This window comes from Melospiza melodia (genome assembly GCF_035770615.1).
Source record: "Melospiza melodia melodia isolate bMelMel2 chromosome 7 unlocalized genomic scaffold, bMelMel2.pri SUPER_7_unloc_1, whole genome shotgun sequence".
Lineage (NCBI taxonomy): Eukaryota > Metazoa > Chordata > Aves > Passeriformes > Passerellidae > Melospiza > Melospiza melodia.
In genome coordinates, this window is record NW_026948497.1 from 3,159,341 (window position 1) to 3,185,543 (window position 26,203).

The 26,203-nt window shown below is 51.9% G+C and overlaps 2 pseudogenes; one reads left to right on the forward strand and one right to left on the reverse strand.

The window, feature by feature from the left end:
* The window catches only part of LOC134432716 (uncharacterized), an 899,340-nt pseudogene that overhangs the window by 355,773 nt on the left and 517,364 nt on the right, over positions 1-26,203 (reverse strand).
* On the forward strand, positions 20,669-21,673 carry LOC134432663 (zinc finger protein 10-like; annotated as a pseudogene).

Below are 26,203 nucleotides of genomic sequence, written 5' to 3' on the forward strand. Positions count from 1 at the left end.
CAAAACAGGATCCCAGTGTCCCCTAGAGTCCCCAGCACGACACCGGGCTACATTTGGGCCCTGCTAGGGACATGGGGGGGACATCAAGGCCTGTTGGGGACACTCAGGGGACATCAGGGTCACGTTGGGGACACTGCGGGGATATCTGGGCTCTGTTGGGTGCCCTGAGGGGATGCTGGGGACATTGGGCTCCTGTTGGGGACATCAGGGAAGACATTGAGTCCCTGCTGGGGTCACTTAGGGGATACTGGGGGTGTATTGGGGGACAACAGGGCCCTGTTGAAGACATTGAGGGGACATTGGGGTCCTGTTGGAGACACTCAGGGGACACTAGGGCCATGTGGGGACCCTGAGGGGACATTGGGGTGTCGTGTGGGCCATCAGGGGGACATCGGGCACCCTGCAGGTGGGGGGGCGGGGCCAGGGGCTTGACGTCACCTCTTCCTGTTTACTGCCGCCGTGCAACGTTCCTGTGTGTCACTCAAGTGTCCCCTGGGCGTGTCCCGATCCTGTCCCCTGAGGCCATGGAGCCCCATGAGGTACGGCAATCCAGGTGTGGTGTGGGGGGTGGGAGGGAGAGGGGACAGGGGATTGCAAAGGGAACAGGGGTGTGGCAGGACTAGGTTAGGTGACAGAGAGGTAGAGGGGACCGAGGGTGGCAGGGGGGAACAAATGGAGGGTGGCGGGGGTGGCAGAGGTGACGAGGAGGTGACAAAAGGACAGAGGGGAGAGCAGAGCCCTCCAGGGAGGGGACAAAGGGGAACACCAGGAGGGGACAGAGGCCATCCCAGGAGGCTACGAATTCCATGAGGTCTCCATGACCTCCCCTGTCCCGTCCACAGCTGCTGGAGGCACTGGTGGATGTTGTGGCCACACTTGGTGAGCTGGCAGCCACTGTGGCCGGACCATACAGGGATGTGCTGCTGAGCGTGCACCCAGAAGCCCTGTACACGGCCCTGGGGACCTTCATCGATCACCTCTGGGACACCCTGGACCAGGGAGGTAGCACCCTGAAGCGCCCTGGTGTTGCCTCCCTGGCCGAGGCCCTGGCTGCCTTTGGGGCCACCCCAGGGGCCACCTGGGCCCATGTGACAGCCGCAGCCAGTGCCTGGTGGGATCCGGTGGCTACACTTGAGGACAGCTGGGCACGGCTGGCCCGAGAGGCCACCGAGCTCCGTGACGCGTGCAGGGATGCGGCCACTGCCGAGGCCACCACTGCGGCCACCAGCAGTGCCCTGGCTGGAGACCTGCAGGACAAGGCCACCCGCTGGGGGAGAGCTCAGGACAACCTGGTGGCCAAAGCCTGGCAGCCGCTGCTGGCCCTGGCTAAGGAGAAGATGGCCTCGGCGGAGGCTGCGCACGAGGCCCGGCTGGCGGCCGCCAGCAAAGAGATGGAGGCAGCCTCCAAGGCCATGGAAGATGCCATGGTGGCCAGAAGCAAGGGGGGGGGCGGCCACCAGGAGGGGACAGCGGGCAGAAGCAGCCCTGGGACTGCTGGAGCGCTTGGTGGCTGCGTGTGACAAAGCCACCGCGTTCCCCCGTGAGCTGCAGTGTTGGCTCAGGGACATCGAGGCCGCCCTGAAGGGGACAAATGAGGCATCCCCTGATGTCCCTGAGGCCTTGGTGGCTGTAGTGGCCAAGGTGGAGCGGCTGTGGGAGGCCAGCGCCCGCCTGGCCACATGTCACCTGCTGCGAACACTTGGGGATATCAGCAGGCTTCTCTCGAGTTCCACTGGTGGCCCTGGTGGCCTCAGTGGCCGTGCGGTGGCCAAGCAGTGCCAAAAAGCCATCGAGGACATCCCAACGCTGCTGTGGGGACAGTGATGCTACCACTGTGATGCCATCAATGGTGGTGAAATCACTGGGGACATCACTGGTGTCACCTGTCCACTCCCTCCTCCCTGCCAGAGATTTGAGACGAGTTTGGGGAATTTTCTGGGAATTTTCATTACATTTGCCCCAAATCCTGACAGGAATTCCTGGGGTCATATCACTGGGGTCGCTCTTGGGACACTCTGGGGCCACTCAGGGCCACTCAGCGGTGGTTTGGGGGGATGAATGAAGCAGCTTTCCACCATGGGTACAGCAGACCGTTTCTCAAGCCTCCTCAAAAACCTTCAGGTCCCTTTCCCTCCCTGGGCAGTTTCACCTCCAATGCCCAATTTCCCTGTGCTGGTGACAGATTGAGCCTCAGTTGTTCAATTGCCCTTTTCCCTTTTAGGGCCTCTGCCCCAGGGAGCTCTGTCCCATTCTCCTCCCCCTGGTCCCGTTTGCCTTGCCCTGACAGGGTCTCACTTCCCTCTGGGGGTGGCTCCTTGCACGCTGGTTCCCCTCATCAATAGTGGCTCCATTATCTTTGCTTTCCCCTTGGCTTTCTCCTCATCCTTCCCTCTGTACATTGACCTTTCGGGCTTCCTTTAACAGGCCATTCAATCCCTCATCCTGCCATTCCCCCAGTCTTGCAGCTTTTCCTTATATCCAGCCAAGTGTGCATGACAAAGGTTGTCTTCAATAAAGCTTGTCCAGCTATTATATCAGTCTATACCTGAGTATTGTCTTGTATTTCTTTTTAGCTTCTCCAGCCATTCAGTTGGAGTCTCATCCTTCTTTTGTTGTTCAGCAAATGCCCTATGATTGTTCTGAGTTGGTGGAGCAGCCTCCCTAATTCCCCTGATAATTAATGCTCTATAATCTTCCATGTTTTACCTTCCTCCGGGGTTATGGTGGTCCCAATCAGGGCATTGCAGGGGCATTTTCTGCTCCCCATGGGGTCTGTGTTGTGCAGGGTACCTTTCCCAAATCCACATCCTCACTAGTTGGATCATTTGTCTTTCCTCAGGTGTAAACAAAAGGTTAATTCTAGATTGCACTCTGTCCCAGTTATAAACATTGGGTCCCAAAATTGGTCTACTTGTTCTGCTGATCCAGTTGGATCTTCACACAGAACTTTTAATTCCTTTTTAAATGCTCTCACTTTGGAGGAATTAAGCGGGGCAGTGACAAACCCGATTCCCTGTGTGCCCCACCCAATGGCACTTCCCAGAGGGGGTTTAGTGCCACTGCTTGGTTCTCATTTTTTCCATTCCTCTCGCTGGACTGCTCTACCCCACGTATCCTGGCTGGGTCCATCAGGGGTTGCAGGGAGTGCATTGGCAGGTATAGAGGGGACAGATGCTCTAAGGGGTCCCAGGTTTTAATGTCTTTTAATTTAAATGTGTTTGCCTCCCCCAGGAAAACCTTGCCCTTCGAACTGGCAGCAGAATCTGTTTTTTCCTGACTGACTGGTTCTTTGGCATTCACATGAATATTCAAAATTTGGCACATTCACCCCTCAAAGGAACTCTGTTTTGGCCAGATCAGATCAATGATAAATGATCAGATATTATCTCCTGTTTAGTCTATTTTCTCATATAATAATGTTTCATTTTGATTCTATTTTCATTCTTTGTGTCAGGGTTATGTAGCCACCGTGCCATTTTTATCCCTAGGAGGCTGTTTGGAGGTGTATCCATGGATGTTTCCCTGCTCCCCTTTCCCCTGGGGGTTTTCTCCTTGTTTGCTTTGTGTCCCATTTTCTCAGCTTATCCTGGCACTGTCCCCACGCCTTTGTTTTTTCCTTCTTTCTTAATTTCCAAGCAAATCTGACTCTATGCCTTTCACATGTATTATCCCGGTCCTTCTCAGGTACTGTTCAGGCTCCTGGAAGCAAATGCTACTTTCCCACACACTATTTTCTACAGTAATTAAAAAAAAAATTAATGCCCAGTTCCTGGCTCTCTATTCCACCCTTTCCCACTCCTGGCCCCAGGCACTCTTTAGTGTTGCTGTGCAGTGCCACCTCTCATGACAGATTTTACACTCACACCATATCCAAGGATCACATCCCACTCCACAACTGAAACACAAAGGTACACTCATACGTGTTGTGATGGGAATCATTCATTGGAGGCACAGAAACAACTCAAACTCTCAAAGGTCCTTGTGACAAACTGCCTCATTTATTGTTCGGACCCTCTTTATATAGGGGGTTTGAATCTCCTGGCTTAAGACAGCTGATGGGATGGGTTCTCTCTCTGCCCTGCTCTCTGACCACTGCTGTATCTGCATCTAAACCTGAACAGGGTTGGCTGAAGTCTTTGCTTGGGTTTGACTCCAACCTATCCCTGCCTTATCCGGGGACTTGTTTTCTTCTGGGCTGGCTGAGTTTAGGGGGCAGTTTCAGATCAGCTGCAATGTGACAACTCACCCTCTTGGTTAGACTAAAAAATTAAATTATGAGCCTAATTGAATAAGGCTTTTTCCACCCAACTCAGCAAGCCCAGTCTCCCACAGCTAGTGATGTACCTCATGTATCACTGGGGTTGTGACATTCACATCCACAAGCTGTCAGGCAAAACCACCAGCATTACAATTCTTTAGGTTAGCATGTCACAGGCTTAATGTTTAGAAGTTACAAAGTTCCAACTTAACATTACAAACAGTAAACAATTCAACTCAAAACTAGTTCAATTAAAACCACACACATTACTACTCATGGGTTGTAAATATTTGAGTCTTGGAATAAGGTGATGGGCAGATTGTCTTACCATTGACAATCTTCTGCTTCCGACGAGCCTTTGGCTTGCAAGGTTATGCTGTGATTTTATTGGAAAACATCAGAGAAATATGAGAACATGAGAGTTTGAAATAAACATCAAAAGTTTTATAACATCCACAGTGGCTTTCAGAGCTTGCTGATCATACTTTTCTCCTTGTTGAAGTAAAATAAAAGTTCATACTTTAATGACTCGTTGTTCCTCTATGGAGGTTAATCTGCCTCTTTCTCTGGTGAGGTTTTCCTTCTGTTTTTCAGCTTTTTTCTTTCTCTGACTCCTACACCACTCAGTTTTTTAGCCTTACTGTCAGTTCTCACCTCCTTCACTGTCTGGGTTTCTTGCCTTACCAACTTTTCCGGGCTCCTACACGGTTCAGTCTCTCCTGCTCTGTACACAGAAAATGGCTGAGTCGCATCACTTCGTGGATCACTGCATATCATGGTGGGGGCCGTTCATCGGCGACATACAAACAGCCCAACTCTCCAAGGTCCTTGTGACAAACAGCCTCAGGTTTATTCTTGCAGGTCCTTTTTCAGGAGCTTCAAATTTCCCTCGCTTACACATGTGATTGGCTGGGGTCTGAGCACTGTCCAGCTCCCTGGCCAATGATAGGTCTGCATTTAGGGCTGAATGACATTGGCTGAGGGTCCTTGTATAGAACTGAATCCAACCTATCCTTGTTCACTCAGGGACTTGTTTGCTTCTAGGCTGGTTGAATCAGGGGGGCAGCTTCAGACTGGTTGCACTGTGACACCCCTGCCCTGAACAGTTTAGACCAATATAGACCAGTTCAGACCAGTATAAACCAGTACAGACCAGTATAAACCAGTATGAATATCTACGGACCAGTAGAGACTTCTCCCTATGCTGACCAGTACAGACCAGTACAGACCAGTTCAGACCAGTATTGACCAGTATGAGACTCTATAGAGCAGTAAGGATCAGTATGGGCCAGTATAGAGCAGTGGGGACCAGTTCAGACCCGTTTAGACCAGTATGAGTTTCTTCAGAGCAGGTGGGACCTTCCCCTGCCCTGCCCAGTATAGACCAGTATGAACCAGTATAGTGCAGTATGGACCTGTTCAGAGCAGCGGGGACCAGTTCAGATTGGTATGGACCAGAACAATTAAGTTCAGACCAGTATGAACCAGTATGAATATCTACAGACCAACAGAGACTTTCCTCTGCCCTGACCAGTATGAACCAGTTCAGACCAATATAAAACAGTATGGACCAGTAAAGAGGAGCAGGGGCAGCAGGGGATGCCGAAAACCAGTTTGGACCAGTAGAGATGAGTTCAGACCAGTATGGAGCTCTACAGACCAGCAGAGACCTTCCCATGCCCCGGAATGTGGACACTGGGATTGAACTGTCACATTGGAGGGGACACTGGGTTGGAACTGGGGACACTGGAATGGTGACATTGATATGGGGACAATGAGAGATGGTGGCACAGGGCTGGCAGTGGGAACACTGGGCTGACACTGGGAGCACTGGGATGGAAGTGGGGACACTGGGCTGGTGGCACAGGAATTGAACTGGTGCCACTGCACTGTCCCTGGTGCCACCTCTGTGGTGACCCCCATGTCCCCACAGTGTCCCCACATGAACCCAGTGTGTCCCCCATTGTCTCCAAGAGGACATTTTGGGAACACTTGGGCACTGTTGGGGACACTCAGTGGACATTGGGATCCTTTTGGGAACATTGGGGTCACATTTGGGACCCACGATGGCCTCTCAAGGGAGGGGCAATGGGGGGGGCCAGGGGTGACGCCACCTCTCTCTACCTGCCCCCCCAATCCTACCTGTGTTCAGAGTGTCTCCTGGGAGTGTCACCTCCCTCTGCCAGCACTCCTGGAGTGTTTCCAGTGTCCCCAAGGCGTCCCCGCAGTGTCCCCATCGGCCATGGAGCACCAAGATACTCGGAAACCAAGAGAGCAGAATTAATGCAGTTTCAAGCGAAACCGAGTAAAGCTTTAAACAATATCGGGAAACAATCGCAACACAAACTCACCGATTGGGGAAAAATAAAAGCAGCCTGTGGGGACCAGGCACCGGCAGGCTCCATGCACGCTTTCCCGGTAGGGGTTGCCGGAGCATGGGGGAACCAACAAAGGGCATATACCCCAGTTAACCCAAAAGAAGCCAAAGCAATTTCAGAAATAGGGATCAACTCAGCTGTAGTACCCACTCTTGAGGACGACCTTTCTAGCAATAACGATCTGCTCACTTTTGATATTACGCAAATAAGCCGCATGCTTTTTGATGGGGCAGGGCAGATTGTATTTAAGCAGGAGTGGCAGGACGACCGCGTTAGCCCAGGCTTCTGGGGAAGGGCAGCAACTCAGCGAGCTGTCCCCAGCCGGCACAGCTTTCCCTGGCAGCATCCTCACTCCAAGCACGCCCGAGAGGGACCTGTAGGAGCTGCGGGAAGACACCTCGCTAGGGACTGTAGATCCCGGCCCCGGGGAAACGGGAGAGGGAGGGGGCGCGTGGGCCACACTCAGCCTCCTCCCGCTGCAAATGCGAGACGGCCCATCTATGCCAACCCCCAGTGGGGCAGGGGACCCTCATACCCCATGCCCTCACAGGGAGCAGTCAATTTCGCATCCCCGCCAGCAGCACAATGGCAGAGTTATGCAGCACCCTCAGTACCTTCACACCCCCCACCGCTGCAAGCTGCGCCGGTGGTACAGGGCCAGCAGGGGATGCCCCAGAGCGGGATCCCTGGGTGGCCCTGGCCATGAAAATAGGGAAGGAACCCCTGATGGTGTGGGGGACATGCCGCCTTTACGGCAGTCAGGATCCCTACGTCATAGGGCTCCAATTTTGGGCGGACACGGGATCAGACTGCACGATTATTCCCCAAGCGCATTGGCCCAGACACTGGCAATTCAAAGAAGTCCCTCCAGTGAACGGAGTGGGAGGGCAGTCCCGGGCGTGGAAAAGCACCCAGCTGGTGGCTTTAACACTTCACACAAAAAAGGGACCAGGAGTGCCAACATCAGCAGCAGCCCTAATGCTGGAAAAAGCACTCTCCTCGCGACAGGGCACCGTGTCAGTCATTCACATCAACAGCCACAACCCATTCAAAGGCTACTTCCAGATCGGCAACGACAAAGCGGACGCCGCAGCAAAAGGCGTCTGGACGTTGCAGGAAGCCCGGAAAAAGGCCCAGATCGAGGAGCAGAGAAAGGCAGAGCTGGAGGACGAGAGGGACCACGGGAGAGACGTGGATGAGGAGCTGCAGCAGGGGAAGCAGAAGCTGCCGCAGCGAGCGACAAGGATGAAGCTGGAGGAGGAGGAAGATGCGCAGGAACTGAACGCGCTGTTCCTCAATGCCAAGTGCAACATGATCTGGGACAAGCAAGTCCTGGAGAAGCAGATGATCCTTGAGGAACTGGCGGAGGAAGAGAAGCGCTTGAACAAGATGATGGAAATGGAGCGGGAGAAGGGCATGGAGGTCCAGGAGGAGCTGGAGCGCCAGAGGAAGCAGGAGCTGATGAGAGCCCGGCAGGGCATTGTGAAACAGATGGAGCAGAATGTAGAGGAGCGGGCATTGAGGGCTGAGGAGCTGTACCAGGAGGGCCAGAGGCAGCTGGAGCGACTGGAGCAGATGAAAAAGGGAGGATCAGAAGGCCTGGGAGCAGAAACAGGATTGGATGGCCCAGAGGTGGTAATTAGAAACCAGCTAGGCAAATGGGAACGGGGCTGGAGGTTGATGCTTATGGGGAGAGGGTACGCAGCTGTCAAAAAGGACGGCAAATTAGGTGGTGTCCACTTAAGTCAATTAAGCTGGACCCCCGTAGTGAGCAGAATGAGACTGATGAGAGTGGTGAGTTTCTGTTTACAGGACCTGCTCGTGGGACGTCCTCGTGACGCGTACATCCCCATTCCAGAGGAAAGCAACAGACCACCAAGCCGCCAGGCAGCGCCTGAGAGACCTGCACGGGTGAGACCCAAGACTCAATGGTGTTTCTGTGTGATTTTGCTGTTGGGGCTTGTTGCCAGAGGGCAAGCCAGCCCAGATCACTACCCCCATCGGCCATTCAGATGGGTCATACGACACCTTAGTAGTGACAAGGTGCTCAAAGAAATCACCACACCGAACACCCCATCCTTCGTGCTCCGCATTACCGACCTGTTTCCAGGACGACCAAAGGTAGACCCCCATTCCCCACACGCCACACACATGTACCTATCCTACTGGTGCCCAGCTTCAAACCCTGGGAAAAGCTACTGCAATCACCCAGGGTGGGGACATTGTGGGCACTTGGGCTGCGAAACCATTGTACAGATGCCAGACCGTCGGGGCCTGGGTGGGATCCACAAGAGCCTGACAAATTCTTACAGTTCACCTGGGCACCCACGGGTTGCAAAACACCCGTCTTCCTCCACGGTAACTTTTATCGAAACCACCATAAAATCCCCAAATTTCGAAAATGTACAGGCTACAACATGACAGTTTTGCAGCCACATCACCCTAGCTGGACAATAGGCAGAGCGTGGACAGTAGTCCTTCAAGGGTCAAAAGAGAGAGTGAATGTGCAAATTATTAGGCTCAAACCGTCGGCACCCCGAGCGGTCGGACCCAACAAAGTGATTAAAAGCGTGCCGAAAGGGAGAAACGTGACCCACCCCAAAGCCTTGCCCACAAGGGTCGCTGATATCCCGACCGGCCATGTGGAAGCCTTTCAGATAGACCGTTTAGCCGAGTCAGACTTAGACCCAATCCTCCGTATGTTAGAAGCTACCTTCCTATCCCTGAACGAATCTAACCCTAACCTAACCGAATCCTGCTGGCTTTGTTACGATGTCGAACCTCCCTTTTACGAAGGAGTCGCTCTAAACACTCCCTGCAGTTACCCCTCAGCAGATGCACCCAACCAATGTAGATGGGACACCCCTCGCAAAGGAATCACCCTGAGTCAAGTCACAGGCCGGGGAAGATGCTTTGGCAATGCAACCCTAGCTAGGCAGAAAGACAACGTCTGCACCGAAGTTGTCAAACCCAACGGGAAAAACAATAAGTGGTTAGTCCCATCCGCGTCTGGGATGTGGGTTTGCCAGCGATCCGGAGTGAGTCCCTGTGTGTTCCTTGCCAATTTCAATGACTCTAACGACTTTTGTGTCCAAGTTCTGATTGTTCCTAGGGCCCTGTGCCGCGCAGATGAAGAAGTGTATCACCATTTTGAGGAACCCAGTCGGCTCCACAAAAGAGAAATAGTAACAGGTCCATTGGCAATGCTACTTTTAGCTGTCACCTTCGGACCATGCCTGCTGAACAAGCTAGTCTCATTCGTTCAGACCCGCCTAGAACGGGCCAACATCCTGTTCATAGGCTGGCAATTCACTGCTGTGAATTCGACCAGGGAACGTAGCCAGTCACAAGATTTTCTACCCAGGTTCACCAAACCCCTTTGTCTGTCGACAACCCCATGCCTCAGCTCAGTACCCATGTATATGACTACTTCGTTCATTTGTAAAAAAGGGGGGGGAGATGTAGTAGATAGGGTCAGGCGCTCGGAAAATCTCGCGATGTTACGGAAAGCAGTAGAGTTCCTCTCCCCCTAACTTCTAGTGATAAGGGATCACCCAAGAATGTAGTCCCCCCTAACATTAGTAACTTTCTACTCCTTACTAACCAATTACAGTAAAGTAAGACCCCCTGACGTAGGGAAAAAACTTTCCCGGTATAAAACCCGACGAGACAGGACAATAAAGGTCTTGAACCGTCCACCATACTGGTGTCTGTGTGTGTTCTTGGCCCGAGTGACCCTGGAGAGTTTGGGTCGCCGTGCCGTTTCCTCAGAACCAGGTCACCTCGCCTTGCATCAGAAGGCGACAGCTGGGCAATGTTGATGTTTTGTTGTTGGTCGTTATCTCTGTGGGTGTCTTATGGGCTGTTCCCAGTCTGTTCAGGTGTTAAACTCATCTCCATTGAGCAGTGTAACACCCTTTAAATAAAAGCTTTAAAATTCATTTCCCCAAGGCAAAGAAAACCAAGCCTAACTAGAGAAATAAGGTTTAAAAGAGCGAAACTCGATACATTTTGCAGCAGTGCAATGGCAGGCAGCCCAGAGTGCTGGTGTCAGTGAGCCCCAGAGTGGAATTGTGCCGTGGTGTTCCCCAGCAGCTGTGGCAGTGCAGGCCCAGCCAGCGCTGAAGCTGCAGCAGTGGCAGGACACTGGCTTGGCCCCAGTGGCTGGAGATGGCAGAGGAGGGTGGCCAGGATTGCAGAGGATTCCAGGCGAGGATCTGTAGGCAGGCGCAGGGGCTTGGCCCGCTGTGGAGCCCTGGCTGCTGCTGCGTTGCCTTCAGGGCAGGCTCAGGGGCGGCCTCCCATCCTCCTGCTGCGGGCGGGAAGTGCAAATCTCCGGGGCTTCAGAGCCCTTGAGGCCAGGCTGAGGGGTCCCCCCGTGTTGAGCTGTGCTGGCGGCTGTTTCTGGCCTCAGGGACACTTGGCATGGGCCCCTTGGCCACCAGTGGTGCTGCTTTGCACTCCTTGGGCAGGAGCCGATGTCCTGGCTGGGTGTTGGCAGCAGCAAAGTGCCAGGGCAGGCTCTGTGCCAGCCCAGCTTCCTGTGGGAGAATGTGCCTTGATATCTGCTCCAGTGGTTGCTGAAGCAGTGAGAATTGCTTTTGCCCCCCTGTTAGGTGCCATGGTGTCAGCAGAAGATATTGAAGCCTTCCTGCTCAGGGCATTTCAGTGCCAGGCTCTCACAAGCACCCACAGCTGCATGGGTTGAGCTGAGCATGGGGCGGTGACCTGCGCTGTGTCTGATTCCCCTTCCTTAATAACAGCCTGTCTTGTAGCTCTTTTCCCTTCTGCTGCCCTTGCAGAGCCATCCACAAACACATTTTCTCCCTCAGGCCAGGGAATGTCCCATCAATCTGTCCCAGCCTAGGTCTGGAGCTCTGTCCCTTGAGTGCAGTCCTGGGTTCCTTGCCAGCCCCTCTCCAGGCTGTTCAAACAGGAGGCTGGGTTAAACCCTTGCCCTGTCCTCAGTTCTAAATCCTCCTGTGCCACTGAACAAGTTTCATACTGTAATAACCGAGCCCTGCTCATCCATTTAGAGGCTCTTTTGGTTGTCAAAGCTTTACCTTGATGCCAGACTTGAACTGTAGGAGATCCTACATAGAGTTAAATATTTTAGCACAAGAATTCCTTTGGCAAGACCCTGTTTAATATCCACCTATAATTCAAATTCTTTTTCCCTGTCTGGAAGGCCAAGGCCAGCCGCCTTAGTTAATCTTCATTTTAGCACTTGAAAATTCTGTGTTTCCTCCTCCTGTCCATCCATCTAGTTTGTTGACTGGCAGGATAGGAGTGTTCTAGGGAGACATCCCTGGCTCCAAAAGCCCTGCCTTTAACAGGGACTCAATACCAGGCTGTGAGCCCTGCCTTCCCTCTCTTGGAACAGGGTATTGCTTGTTCTGGTTGGTTTAAAGTAACTTGTAGAGGGTCCATATCTAATTTACCCGCTTTCCCTGGGGCAGCCCACACTTTGGGGGTTCACTTCAGCATGGGCCTTGTCAGATTTTGGCACAAAGGTAGAACAGAACTAGCCTCTGTATGCCCTTTTACAGTATTAAAATCCAGCTCTCAAATTCCTTCCTAGTTAATTACAATCACAGCAGGAAGAAAAAGCAATTCATTTATTTCAGACCTATCCGCCACAGCTACTAATAGTGGTTGAGCAAATCATACCTGCTCATCTTTCCCACTCATTCCCTTAAAAATTATAACATTCCTTTACTATTTTCCCCTTTAGGTCTAAGATTCAGAGTGGATTGGAAGGCCCCTGTGTCCATCAGAAAATGCCTCCTCTCAATGCAAACCCACGCTGAATGTTCTCAAGGGCTGCAGTGTGGAGGGTCCCTGGTGTGGTGGGAGCTGTGACAGCCCTGTCAATGCACGTCCATCAAGGGGTGGACTTGCTGGTGCTGAGGGTGCTGCTTTCTGTGCTTGCAGTGTCCTTGTGCCCTGCAGCTGGAGCCCTGGTTCCTTGCCAGGGGCTGTTTGGGTGGGCTCTCCCCTGCCGAGGAGGGCAATGCCTCTGCCAGGTGCTTGTGGCCGAGCCGTGCCCTGGGTGCTGGGGCCCCCTTGGGCCCTGGGGTTGATCACTCGGGGGCTGTAGGAACTGTGCCCTGGCCTTTGCCTTCAGCTTGGCCTTTTGCTGCTCCCTTCTTGCACTCACCTGCTGTGCCTTTGTGCCCAAGTCCTGCAGGGCCTTCTTGTGCCCCTCCTGCAGCCCCCTCAGTGTCTGTGGGTGCTTGTCTTGCTTTACAAGAGAGGTGTCTGCTCGGGAAGGCAGAAAAAGCCTCTTTTGGAATGGAGAATGCAAACCTCCTCCGTCTTAATTTCTAGACTAGTGAAATCAAGGGGCTCTCAGGCAAACATATGGGAGTAGGAATACCAGTTCTTTACTAGTGTGTATCATAAAGCAAACAAACACCAACAGCTGCGGCACTGACAGCAAACAGAGCCCGGACCCAGTCCCGGCCTTTGGGCTGAGGCGCTTTGCCCTTGGGTGCAGTTCCGGGCACGGACGGCAGGGGCGCTGGTGGCTCCCGCGGGGCGGGGCAGCGCATCCCTCCCATGGGAACCTCTCTGAAGGGAAATAGAGCAATCCCTTCATCTAACTCTTTCACTTTTTTATCTTCTCTAGCCTTTCTCCCGTGTTTTGAGAAAGAATTTGTAGAGGGCTGCCTTTTAACTGAGCTCCTAGTGTTTTGATAAGGTGCTTCCTGTAGAGAGAGAGAGTTTCCCTGAACAGCCAGAGCTGTGGTTACCACGGGGACGTAACTCAGAGCAGGACGGGGTCAGGGGAGCATATCCCGCCGAGGCTCGGTGGGAGTGTGGGCAGGGTCTGCTGCCGGAATCGGCAGAGGGGGATCTTCCCGTGGAGCCCGAGGCGGAGCGTGGGTAGCCCCCACATGGCTGATGGCGGCTGATCCGGCAGCTGCCGGCAGAGCAAAGGCAGGTGGGAGAGCCCGGCAGCAGCGGCGGTGCCCAGCGCAGGTGGCACGGGCAGGGCAGCCGGGGATGGGATGGCTGGGACCCCCCCTGGGTGCGGTGGGCGCGGTGACCTCGGAGCAGGTGGCAGGACAGAGCAACCCCCATCTTCCCCAGCATGGCCGGCAGAGCGGCCGCGGGCCAGGCAGTGGGAGCAGGGCACACAAATTGAACGACAGCGCCGGGGCAGGTGGAGCTGCCCTGGGCAGTGAGGCGGCACCTGGGATGGAAACCAGGGCAGGCGGAGCTGAGGCGGGCAGCGAGCCGGGACCCGGGACAGGCGCCTGGGCCGCCAACGGAGGGGGCAAGACCTGCAGAGGATCCCACTCTCTTTCTTAATCTTCGTCCTATTCCCTTCCCTTTCATTTCCCCTTTTTCTTTTCTTGTTTTTTTCTCGGAGGTTTCTCATACTTAAAAGATTTTTATTCTTCTAAAATTCTCTGTCTAACATATTGCATATTCTCCTCTAGGTAAATGGGTTTTTTTTACAAATAAATCCAGAGCCTAAGAAATCTAACTTCTGCTTGGATACATTGAAATGGTCGATGAGCTAATTCACATCCTCCTAATGTTGTTTTTCTTATCACCTTTTTATTTATCCTTTGGCAAATTAAGCATCTTTTATTTACTTGCTTTGCTACTCCAAATGTCCCAATGCTCCCATAGTTCCATAAAAAATGATCGCACAAAGCTTGAGTACCCCAGTGGGTTTTGTGGTGCATATCTTCTAATATTTTCCTAGTAAGCATATTTTATTAGGTAATTGTCTTCCATCAAGAAGTTTCCATTTCCCTGATTTATCTTGTTCACTTCCTATCTTGTTTAATTCTTTTTTCTCGGCTTCCCTAATCTTTGGAATTTCCAGTTTTTCCTGATTTGGAGTCAATATTAACATAACTCTTTCAGCTCCATTTTCTGCTGCAGCCTTAGTTTCGTGATCCACCAAATTATTTCCTCCTTTTTTTGGGATCTTTCCCTATTGGGATTTCTTAAGATGTACTATAACTATCTCTTTTAGGTGATTGTAATGCCTCTAAAACCTCTAAAATAAGTTCCTCATATACTAGTCTTTTTCTTTTTGAATTAAGTTATCTTGTTCCTTTCCAAATTTTTTAAAATATGTATCACTCTAAAGGCATACCTTAAATCTGTATATATAGTTCCTTTGTTTTGTGTTAAATATTCTAATGCTCTTCTTAAAGTATATAATTCACAAGTTTGAGCTTACTAGTTTAACAGTAATTTCACTTTTTCCACAGTTTGCATGTTTTTCCCATCAACTAGTACATACCCTGTATTTTCTCCTTTTGCAAGGAGTTGTATCTCTGTTAGCTAACAAAACTCCCAAAGGACTATATTTTTTCTTTTTTTTTCCCCTGTGTCCAACTTACTGGTTTTCTGTCTCATTTTTCAAGATCTTATCTATTCATCTTCTGCCACTGTTTTTCACATTCACTAACAACCTAAATACCACTTTTCTTTCAACTACACTCTTGAAAATAAAAAATCTTTTTCTCACACTACTTTCAATACTATACATCTCCCTTGAAGGAAGTAGAGTGAAGCTTAAAATACAGAATCTACATTACCTATACTTTCATTCGTTTACATTCACTCACTTTTTTTTCTCATTCACTTCCACGCATTCTTTCCCACCCTAAGGACACAGAGTGGATCCCTGTTGACAGAGAATCGCGGGTCCCTGTGGCCCCCCCTCACCTTGGGGTCAGCCTCTGGGTCTCAGTATCTCCGGGCCTCCTGGGAGGGCCCTGACTCTGCTGCCTCCGGTGCAGTTCACCTGTGAGGCTGATTTGTGTGTCACTCACACTCTTTAGCCACGGCCCCCTCACACGCCCTGGGGACAATGGCCCCTTTGCAGGTCACCTGTACCTTATGCCACAGCCTCCACACGCCCAGGAGAACAATGGCTTACTTGTGGGTCACACACTCCTCTTTCCACAGCCCCCCTTCCCACCCGCCCGGGAAGCTGAGGCTGATTTTGTGTGTGACTCACTCTCGCACACAACAAGGCAACAATAAGGTACCTTTTGTTATAAATGATCAAATCGAGAGCCAAACTTATAGGAAAATGTAGCAAAGATTTATTAATTTTCCTGCAAGTCTAAAGTTCGGTCATCTACACTACCACAGCCAAGGGTCAGCGTCGAGCCCGGGTTCGGTGCTGGGTGAACACAGATCTGAGCTCCAAATGTCAGAGTCTCCCCCTGTTCACAAATGCTGCCTGACGCAGCGAGTTCTTTTACAGTTTATTCTGCTCGAGGCAGAGATGACCGAATGTTCTTTGTGTCTTTTCCCATGCATAACTGTGTCTTTACCTGTGCAGACTTGGACAAAGACTCAGTCCAGGTGTCTGATGTTGTCAGTAGACTCTGGGGAAGTCAGCATTCACATGCATCAGGGTGGGGCTGTGGATCACTGTGGTAGCTGTAATCGTCGAGGCAATAATCACTCTTGGCTGGACCTGGTGACCCCGGAAAGCCAGCGATTATCGCCCTGGAAGCTTCTGTTCTTTCATTAAAACCCCGATGTTTATCTCAACCAAGTCCAGGAACTAGATGTGTATGAATAAGACACTGCTCCTGGCCAGGCTGGTCAAAAGACATAATGTGGATTTTACAATATTTTATACATTAATAGCATGAATTATCTCTACCATATACTACACTTTCACATCACCTATTACAATTTTAAGTGTTTCTGGCCAGTTCCGGTGCTCTTGGATATCCCTCAACCCAGCTGTGCTGCCCAACCCCAGATGCTCTTGGGTGTCGGAGTGTTGGGGGGTAGGATGGTCGGGACGGACGGAGACGAGAGATCTCTGCAGCCAGGTCGTGGAACTTGTGGTTTATGGCAAAGGGCCTGGGTGCAGGGCCCTGCTTGGAGCTTCCAGGCACAGCTTGGAGCAGGCCCGAGAGAAGAGACGGGTAGAGAGGATGAGAGGGTAAGAGAGTAAGAGAGCGAGGTTCGGGGAGACAGAGCGAGGCTGCCAATGGGGCAGGGCGCGCCTTCCCCACACTGACTCTCCTCAAGCACCGGCAGCGAGGTGTTAGTAACCATCCTCTGCTACCAAAATTGTGAAAAACGCCAATCACTTGCTTTTAAAATTTTAAACGTTTAATAGTAATAAAATGGTTATAAAAATTTGTAATTCAATTAGAGTAATAACAATTTGGAGAAATCGAATTAGGACAATATGAGACAAGAAATACAAAGAGTTACGGATGTCTGGGTACCTTTTTCTGGGCAGCACGAGCCTGAAAAAGGACACCCGAGCCTGAAAAAGGACACCCGTTAACACAGGATTAACTACTAAAAACAATAGCCTGTTGCATATTCATACACTTCATACATGTTGCATAAATTCCATTCAAACACAGAATTCTGTCTGGTCAGTGCCACCTTCTTCCTCTGAATCCTAACAGCGCCTTTGAGGCGGGAAGAAGTTAATTTCTTCTGACAAGAGAGCAATAAATTCTTTTTCTCTGAAAGATTTAGGTGTCCTGTGGCTGCTATCTCGCTGCAAGTCATTTCTTGGAAAAAAGCCTCTTACCAAGCATAGTTTCTATTTTAATATTTTTTTTAATAACCTAAAACTATATTTAACCCACTACTTAAGAGAATTAATACAGCATTACTTTCTAACACAAGACATATAATATTCATTTTAATATTTGGGAAAACCCAATCACAAAATATGCATTTTTTACAAGTATAATCCCACTTCCTTCCAATCTCTCCCAGTTTAGTCCCAGCTGTCTCCAGCATGGTTCCAGTTGCTTCCTCAATCAACTCAGTGAGTCTCAGTATGATGCCATTTGCTCCCAGTTGCTCCCAGTCAGGCCCAGTATGGGGGATGATGTGCAGGGAGTGCTCACTGTGACACTCAGTTCCTCCCAGTATTAGTCCAGTCACTCCCAGTATGATCCAAACATGAGCCCAGTGTGCTCCCACTCTCTGCCAGAATAAACCAGTTGTGCTCCACATGGTTCCAGTTCCTCTCTTTCACTCTCATTTTCCTTCTAGTCAGTCCCAGTATATTCCCAGGCTACCCCAGTTCCCTCCACCATCTTTCCAGTTCCTTCCAGTATGATCCCATTTGCTCCCAAGCACTCCCAGTCAGCCTCAGTGTAGTGGCACTCACTGCCAGTATGATCCTAGCCATCCTCGCACCATCCCAGTTCATCCCAGTATATCCCATTTACCCCTAACATGGTCTCAATTGCCCCCCCCAGGCTTCTACTCACTCCCAGTGTGATCTCAGCATGATCCCAGTATGATGGCAGCATGGACTCAGTACAAACTCAGTACAATCCCAGTATGATGCCAATAGGATGTCAGTAGAAAGCCAGTAAAGTCCCAGTCACTCCCAGTATGATCCCAGAATGATCCCAGTGTCCATCAGTGCGATCACAGTCTGCCCTGGCATGGCAATATGATCCCAGAATAATGTCAGTACAAACCCACTACAGTCCCATCATGATCCCAGTACAATCCCAGTATGATGTCAGTACAATCCCAGGACAGTCCCAGTACAATCCTAGTATGATATCTGTACAAGGCCAGTACAGCCCCAGTCACTCCCAGTACAATCCCAGTATGATATCTGTACAAGCCCAGTACACTCCCAGTCACTCCCAGTACAATCCCAGTCCAGCCCAGTCCCTGGCAGTGCTGCCACTGCTGGGATCCCCCAGCCCTGTGTGCGTTCCCCCCTGGCGGATGTGCCGAGAGGAGCCCCAAGGGCTGGCAGTGGCCAGGCAGGGTCCCCAGCAAGGCCCAGTTTGGATGTGCAGCCCCCAGTTTGCCCAGTTTGCCTCTCCTCTGGCCCGGGCCGGGTTCCCCCCACCTGCACTGTCTGGAGCAGCCGAGAGCCTCGCGCTGCCCATCCCGACCTGTCCCGGCTCCATCCCCGCTCCTGCCGCGGGCTGCGAGGGCTGCGGGGGAACGGGGCAGCGAGGGTGTGGCTGCTGCTGGGGGAGGAGGAGGAGGCAGGGAAGGGCAGGGATGAAGGGGGAAGAAGAGGTGGTGTTATGGGGAGGAGCAGGGGGAGGGATGGAAGAGGAGGGATGGAAGAGGAGAAGGATGTGAAGATAAGACAGAGGAGGAGGATGAGGGGGGGTGGAAGGGGAGGAGCGGGAGGAAGAGGAAGAGGAGGGACAAAGGCAGATCAAGGCTGAGCTGAGGAAACCACGCTGTCGATCCCTGCCTGAATTCGCAGCCCCCACCTGTGGGATCATCGCCCCCCAATCGCGCCGGTGAGCAGAGAGGGGGAGCTCAGCCGGATATCCCAGGGGATCCCTGGGTTGGGGTTTTTGGGGGATGTTTGGAGAATGAAGAAGTCCAAGTCTGAGCGGAAAAGGCCCCTCGGGGGGACATCGGGGGGTGGCGGTGGCGGCTGCCGGCAGAGGCAGCCTGGAGGAGCAGAGCCCTGTGTCCCCCAGGAGCCCAAAGGGGGGAGCCCAGAGAGGGGGGAGCGCTGCCATTGGCAGGAGCCTCAAGAGCCTGGAGAGGGGCAGGGGGGACTCCTTGGAGCCGCTGCAGCCCTGAGCAGAGAATGAGGGGAGAAGGGAGCCCGGGAGCCCAAACAGCCCCGGCATCCTGAAATGGGGAGAGCGAAGCGGGGGGAGCTTTTGGGATTGCTGGGACTGCCAGCAGCCTGGGCAGGGCAGGCACCGAGAAGAATGGGGACCCCCAATCCAAGCGTGACCCCAGCAGCTGGGACAGGGGGGAACCCCCAAATGCCAGAGGGGAGGAACCAGGGTTGGGGAACGCCTGGGAGGCTTTTCCAGGGCTGAATCTGGGTGCCTGGGAGGTTTTTCTGGAGCCCAAATGGCTGGTGATTTGTGGAGATGGACTCAGGCAGAGGGACCTTCAAAGTCAATGTGTGTTGGGGAAGATGAAACAGGAAAGCCTTATAAATATGATTGTCTGGAAAAAATTTTGAGAATATAGAAAGTATAAGGAAGATTGAAATGAAAGAGATCCCTCCATTAGTAAACAACTGGAAAACAATGGTGTGGCCCAACTGAAGGTAATCCCCATTTTGATGAAACAATACCCTCTGCTTGCAGACAGATCCAAGGGTCAGGGCAGACCCTACTAGCTCAGCAGAAGGGGACCAAAGAGGAGTTTTTAGGGTTTAAAATGTAACAGACTATGGTAATGTATTGATTCTTATAGGCTGTATGTAAATGCTGTAGGATTTGTATCTTGTACTTGATTGGTTACTGAGAAATAGAATATTCAACACAGAAGAAGATTTATTGTATTGTAACGGGACCCTTACTCTCTTATGCTCTTCTCCTCTTACTCTCATACCCTCTCACCCTCTCTACCCCTCTCTTCTCTCGGGCCTGCTCCGAGCTGTGCCTGGCAGCTCCCAGCAGGGCCCTGCACCCAGGCCCTTTGCAATAAACTGCGAGTTCCACGACCTGGCTGCAGAGCTCTCTCGTCTCCGTCCATTCTAACCATCCTACCCCCCGACGCTCCTGCAAATGTTCTCATTCCTTGTTTTCCCCAAACCAGGATTGCCCATTGCCAGCCCCATGGAGGCTGCAAGCAAGAGGAAGATGCCCCAGGACACTGAGGCAGGTGAGGAGGAAGTCAGTGCCCCTTTCCCCTCTGTGCTGCTCCATCTCCCAGCCCGGCATGGCCCCAGCTGCAGCTCAGGCCTGGGGGGATCTCCTTGCCCTTGCCTGTGGCACAGAGGCAAATCCCATCCTGTCCTTGTTCTCTTACTCCCCCAGGGCAGGAGCTGAGCATGGAGAGCAGGGAGGACAAATGCCTGCGGCAGAACCTGGTGGAAGAGGCCGTTTTGAGCGGCTCCATGGCGCAGGAAGCCAACGGGGAGGAAAAGCCCCAGAGATGCCGCACGAGGAGGGGCTGCAAACGCAGCTGGCGGGGATCTGAGGGGGAAAGAGCCAGCCTGGGCCGGGAAGGCAGCCAGAGACGGAGCCAGAGCTGGGAGCTGGTGCTCCATGTGCAGCTCCATGATGGGGAGAAGCCCCACACATGTGTGGAGTGTGGGAAGAGCTTCAGGTGGAAATGCAACCTGATTGTGCACCAGAGGATCCACACTGGGGAACGTCCCTACGAGTGTGGGGAGTGTGGGAAGAGCTTCAACCGGAGCTCCCACCTGATCAGGCACCAGAGGACCCACACTGGAGAGAAGCCATACGAGTGTGGGGAGTGTGGGAAGAGCTTCACAGAGAGCTCCAACCTGATGAAGTACCAGATGACCCACACTTGGGAGAGACCCTGTGAGTGTTCCAAGTGTGGGAAGAGGTTTAAGACCGGCTCCCGTCTCGTCCGGCACTATCAGTCACACAGAGGGGAGGCCCTTCCAATGTCCCGACTGTGGGAAGGGATTCAAAGAGAACTCCAAACTCATCACCTACCAGCACACCCACACTGGGGTGAGGCCCTACGAGTGTTCCAAGTGCGGGAAGAGGTTTAAGACCAGCACCCATCTCCTCCGGCACTATTGGATTCACAGAGTAGAGGCCCTTCCAATGCCCCGACTGTGGGAAGGGATTCAAGCGCAACTCCACCCTCGTCACCCACCGGCGCATCCACACTGGGGAGAGGCCCTACGAGCGTCCCCAGTGTGGGAAGAGCTTCTCCAGCAGCTCTCACTTGACCCAACACCAACGGAGGCACCACTAAGGGAAGCCTTGCGAGTGCCCCAAGTGCGGGCAGAGCTTCGTGCGCTGCTCCAGCTCCATCCCCCACTGGAGGAGGCACTTTGGGCACAGCCCTGGTCACTCACATTCCCTGTGATCCATGTTGGGACCACACCTGGCTACTTCTCCTTTTGGTTTGGCCTTAATTTTCCTCTGCTTCACCTTCATCCTTTAAAAACACCCAAAACTGGGTTAAATGAAGGAAATTGATCAAATGTATCTGACGTTCCATAATTTCTCAGTTGTTTTAGATGGTATTTAGAATTTGGGGACACATTCTGTGTGGAGTGCTGCTGTTCCTAAGAGGCAGGAATTTGATCTCACCCTTCTTGTGTTTCTCAGAACTCCTCCCCTGACCCAAACCCCAACTCCACCCTTGGGATACCCTATAAAAATTCCACGGCTCTGCCTTTGCCTTTTCCTTGGGGGGTTAGAAATGCATTACCAGAAGATCAGCCCTTTTCCCACTGGATTCCCAAAATTTCAGCTTTTCCCACTGAATTCACAAAGAATCAACCTTTTTGCCTCTGTATTTCCAGACAATAAATCTTTTCCCACTGGATTCCCAGAGGATCAGTCATTTTCTCACTGGATTCCAAAGGATCAGCCTCATTCTCTACTGGATTCCTAGAGGATCAAGCTTTTCCCACTGGATTCCCAACGGATCAACCTTTTTTTCCAATGGATTCCCAGATGATCAACCGTTTCCCACTGCATTCCTAGAGGATAAATCTTTTCCCACTGGATTCCAAAGGATCAACCTTTTTCATGGATTCCCAGAGTATTCTGACTCTGTGTGGTGATTTGATGGGAAACAGGTTGTCTAGGATGTTGTGGTCAAACCAATGGGTGCTCAGATTTTAATATTGGCACCTGGTTTGGCCCCTGGGACATTAGATCTGCCTCCGAGAACACAAGGGTTTAAAGCAGAGCTCTCCCCTGGGAGGCTCTCTTTGGATTTCCGGTGGGAAAAGTGTTTGGATCTCTTCCCCTGTCCCAGCTGCTGGCTTGGCAGGGGGATGGGGAGCCACGCGGCCGTGAGGTGGCCGGGCCTGGGACAGAGATGGGAGGTAGGCCTGGCCCAAGGGTGGAAGAATGGAAGAAGTACTGAGAGGTATTTCCTGCCCACCCCCACCCCCCCCTCAGAGAGATGAAGGGAGAGAGAGAGAGAGCCGTGCCAGGGACTGTTATCTTGAAATTTGATATCAGTGTTGCCAGCACAGCCTGCCTGCGTGTCTGGCTGCTTGCAGGAGCTTTTAACCCCTTTGTGGACAATGAAAACATTGCAGAGCATTGACCTTTCCTGGAGGGGAGATGGAGTGGAAGATGAAGAGGGAACTGAGCAAGTGTTGAAGGTCTGAGCAAGGGAGAGATATGAAAAGAATAGAGAAGAACTCGGGTGGAAGAGATGATGGAGTGGCTGCTTTGCTGGACTCTTTTTGTATAGCCATGGACAGAACCATGTTTCCTTGTGATACAGAGACTGTATCCGGGGGGGGGGCAATGCCCTGGAGCCAAGAGGGTTCAGTGTTGGTGCCGCTCGGCCCCAGGGGGAATAATTTGGGAGGGGCAGGTGTCCTGAAGGAGAGACTGTGCCCTTTTTGGAATGGGACAAGGCATCCTTAAAAGATGACCCTGGAAGCAGCTCTGGTCCGTGTTCAGTGGTGAGAGCACTGGACATGAAAGGAAGAGGTCACCATGGCACAAGAAGGACTCCTCTCCTCTTGATGAACTGAAGATTAATTGTTTGAAGGGTGGTGCCGGACCGAGAGTTGGTGATTTGGGGAATGTATTGTATTGTATTGGAGAGTTGGTGGGGAGGAGGGGGAGATGTATTTGTAAAATTTTCATTTTCCTTGTGTGTTTCTTTTTTTTTCCCCTTGTAGTTTAGTTAATAAATTCTTCTTTATTTCTAAGTGGGAGCCTGCTTTGCTTATTCCTGGTCACATCTCACAGTAGAAACCAGGGAGAGGGTATTTTCATGGGGGCACTGGCATTATGCCAGTGTCAAACCATGACACTCTCTCACTGTTGTTTTTGTTTGTGCTACTGCATTTGTATTTTTAATATTTCCTCATAAAGAGCTGTTATTTCTACTCCCACATCTTTGCCTGAGAGCTCCTCAATTTCAAAATTAATTATTATTTTTATAGTTGTTTATTGTTATTATTAATACTACTACTAATAATCATCATCATCATCAAAGGGAGGGCGTTTACATTTTCCATTTCAGTGGAGGCTCCTGAAATGGGGAGACACCGCCAAGGATGGGCCGTGTAAAATAGTCCTAAAATATGTCAATTAGTTTATGGATATGTGTGAGGGTCTATAAATATGCAACAGGCTGATGTAATTAAAACCAGATTAATTAAGAGGTGTCCCCGAAAATAACTGGGGGGCCTTGGTGGCCATAACAATCTTCGCCCAATGGTCCTTGTCTCCCATTACATCAGCCTGTTGCATATTCCTAGACTTTTTGCATATCCATAAAGTACTTTACATATTCTAGGAACAAAATTGGCTTCATCCTGTTTGGGGGTCCCACCTCCCTCCCAGCTCAATTTGGGGTGTCCCATCCACCTCCCAGCTCAGTTTTGGGATCCCATCACCCTCCCACCTCAATTTGGGGGTCCCATCTCCCTCCCAGCTCAATTTTGGTCTCCCATCCCCCTCTTTTCCCCACTACTCCCCTTTCCGATTGTTCCCCCAGTCCCCTCCCCATTGTTTGGTTTTAGGGGCTTCAGGCTCCTCCTTCTCCGTTTTGGGGTCCCGACCCCGTTTTGGATTAATTTGGGGTCCCCAGCCCATCCCCAGGGTCACCTCTCCCCCCCCCCAAATTCTGCTCCTCGCAACTGATGAGTCATCAGCGAGACACGCTCTGATTGGCTGAAAATTACCTCGCGCGGTCTCTGAGTATTTACCGCAGTGAGAGGCCTTGGTGTCAGCCCAGCAACTGATGAGTCAGAGTCGGGCCGGGCGCTGATTGGCTGAAAATCGGAGAGCGGGGCCAGTGCCCTGAGTTTGTGCCCAGCAACTGGACTGTCATCAATGCCGCGCGTTGTGATTGGTCGGAATCTGGTTTGGGGTGAAGACGGGAGGAACTGGGCTTTATTTGGGTTTATTTGGGTTTATTTATGGACTATTTAGGATTTATCTTGGTTTTTACTTGGTTTATTTCTGTTTATTTGGGGTTATTTGGAATTATTTGGGTGTATTTAGAAGTATTTGTGTTTGTTTGGGATTATTTGGGTTTATGTGGGTTTAGTTGGAATCATTTGGGGTTCTTGGGGTTTATGTTGGTGTATATGGGGGTTTTTTAGATGTACTTGAAATAATTTGGGGATTTTTGGGTTTAGGTTGACTTTTTTGTTTGTTTTTTAGGATTATCTTGATTTGTTTGGGGTTTTTTGGGGTTCTTTGGGGTTTATTTCGAGTGTTTTGGGGTTATTTGGGTTATTTGGGGTCACGCGGGTTCAAAAAATCTGGGAATGTGTCTGCTGCAAAAAACGGGAATTTTTCCTTAAAAATCCAAGAGTTTTTTGCCAAAAAATGAGGTGTGTTCCCTAAAAAATGCTGGGCATTTCCCAACCAATAGCGACGTGCCCCGCTCCGAACCATCCAATCACCACGCTTCATCTCCCAAATTAATGAAACACAGTGCACCCCGCCCCAAACCAACCACTCACCGCACGCCGCCCCTCAGCTACTCCCACCTCTCTTGAGTTGAACCAACCAATCACCGGGTGTCTCCCCTGTGCAACTCCCGCCTTCTTTGCCTCTATCCAACCAATCACTGCGCGCCTCCCCTCAACAAAGCCTGCCTACCCCGCCCATCTAATGTCAATCACCACGCCCTCTACGAAAGCAACCAATCACAGGCCAACTCCCCTCAGCAACTCCCGCCCTCCCTGCGCCGCTCCAGCCAATCAGAGCCGAGCCCAAAGCAGCGCCCCCCTGACCCCGGGGCTGGGCATGGAGCGGGCTCCCCCCTCCTTGCCCCCCCCAGCCCCCGGGACCCCCTCAGGGACCCCCAGGAGCCGCCCCAGTCTCGGGCGGGTCCTGCGGGAGGCGCTGGAGAGAGCGGGGGAGGCGCTGGGAGAGGACGGGGGGCTCCGGGAGCTGCTGAGGAGGCGCAGGGACAGGTGAGGGGTCCAGGAGGGGTCGTGAGGGGAATTTGGGGAGGGGTCTTGAGGACACTTGGGGGGGATTTGGTGAGGGTCTGGGGGAAACTTGAGGGGGTTTTAGCAGGGTCTGGGGGTGCTGGGGGGGCTATGGGGGGGAATTTGGGGAGGGTTCCTCGGGGGGTGTCACGATCGGTCGTCACGGACGGGTTTTGTGGTGGTTCATGGATTTGATCTCAGGGTGCACAAAGAACCAACACGGTACAATGGGGTTTGCAATGATAATCAAAACAAATGCACCTTTATTGAATCTCATGGATCTTCTCTTTCTGCAGGAAGTGATATGGGAACCAACAGCTCAAGCACAGGTATGGAGCACGATCGGGGCGAGATTCCAGAGGGGGATCGTGGCAGGATGGACAGACTGGGATCAGGGAGGAATTCCAGATCAGAGCAGGGTCCAAAGTGGGATCAGGTGGAATTGTAGAGTGGGATTGGGGCTGGATTTTGGAGCAGGATCAGGCAGGATGGATGGAGCAGGATTGGTGTGGGAGGGATGGAGTGGGATCAGGGCTGAATTCCAGACAAGAATCAGATGGGATGGAATGGAGCAGGATGAGGCTGGGGTTCCAGAAAAGAATTGGGGCGAGATGGGGTGGGATGGAGTGGGATGGATGGACCAGGGTTGGGGCAGAGTGGATGGAGTGGGATCAGGTGGGATGAATGGAGCAGGATTTCAGCAGGATTGGGGTGGGATCAGGTGGG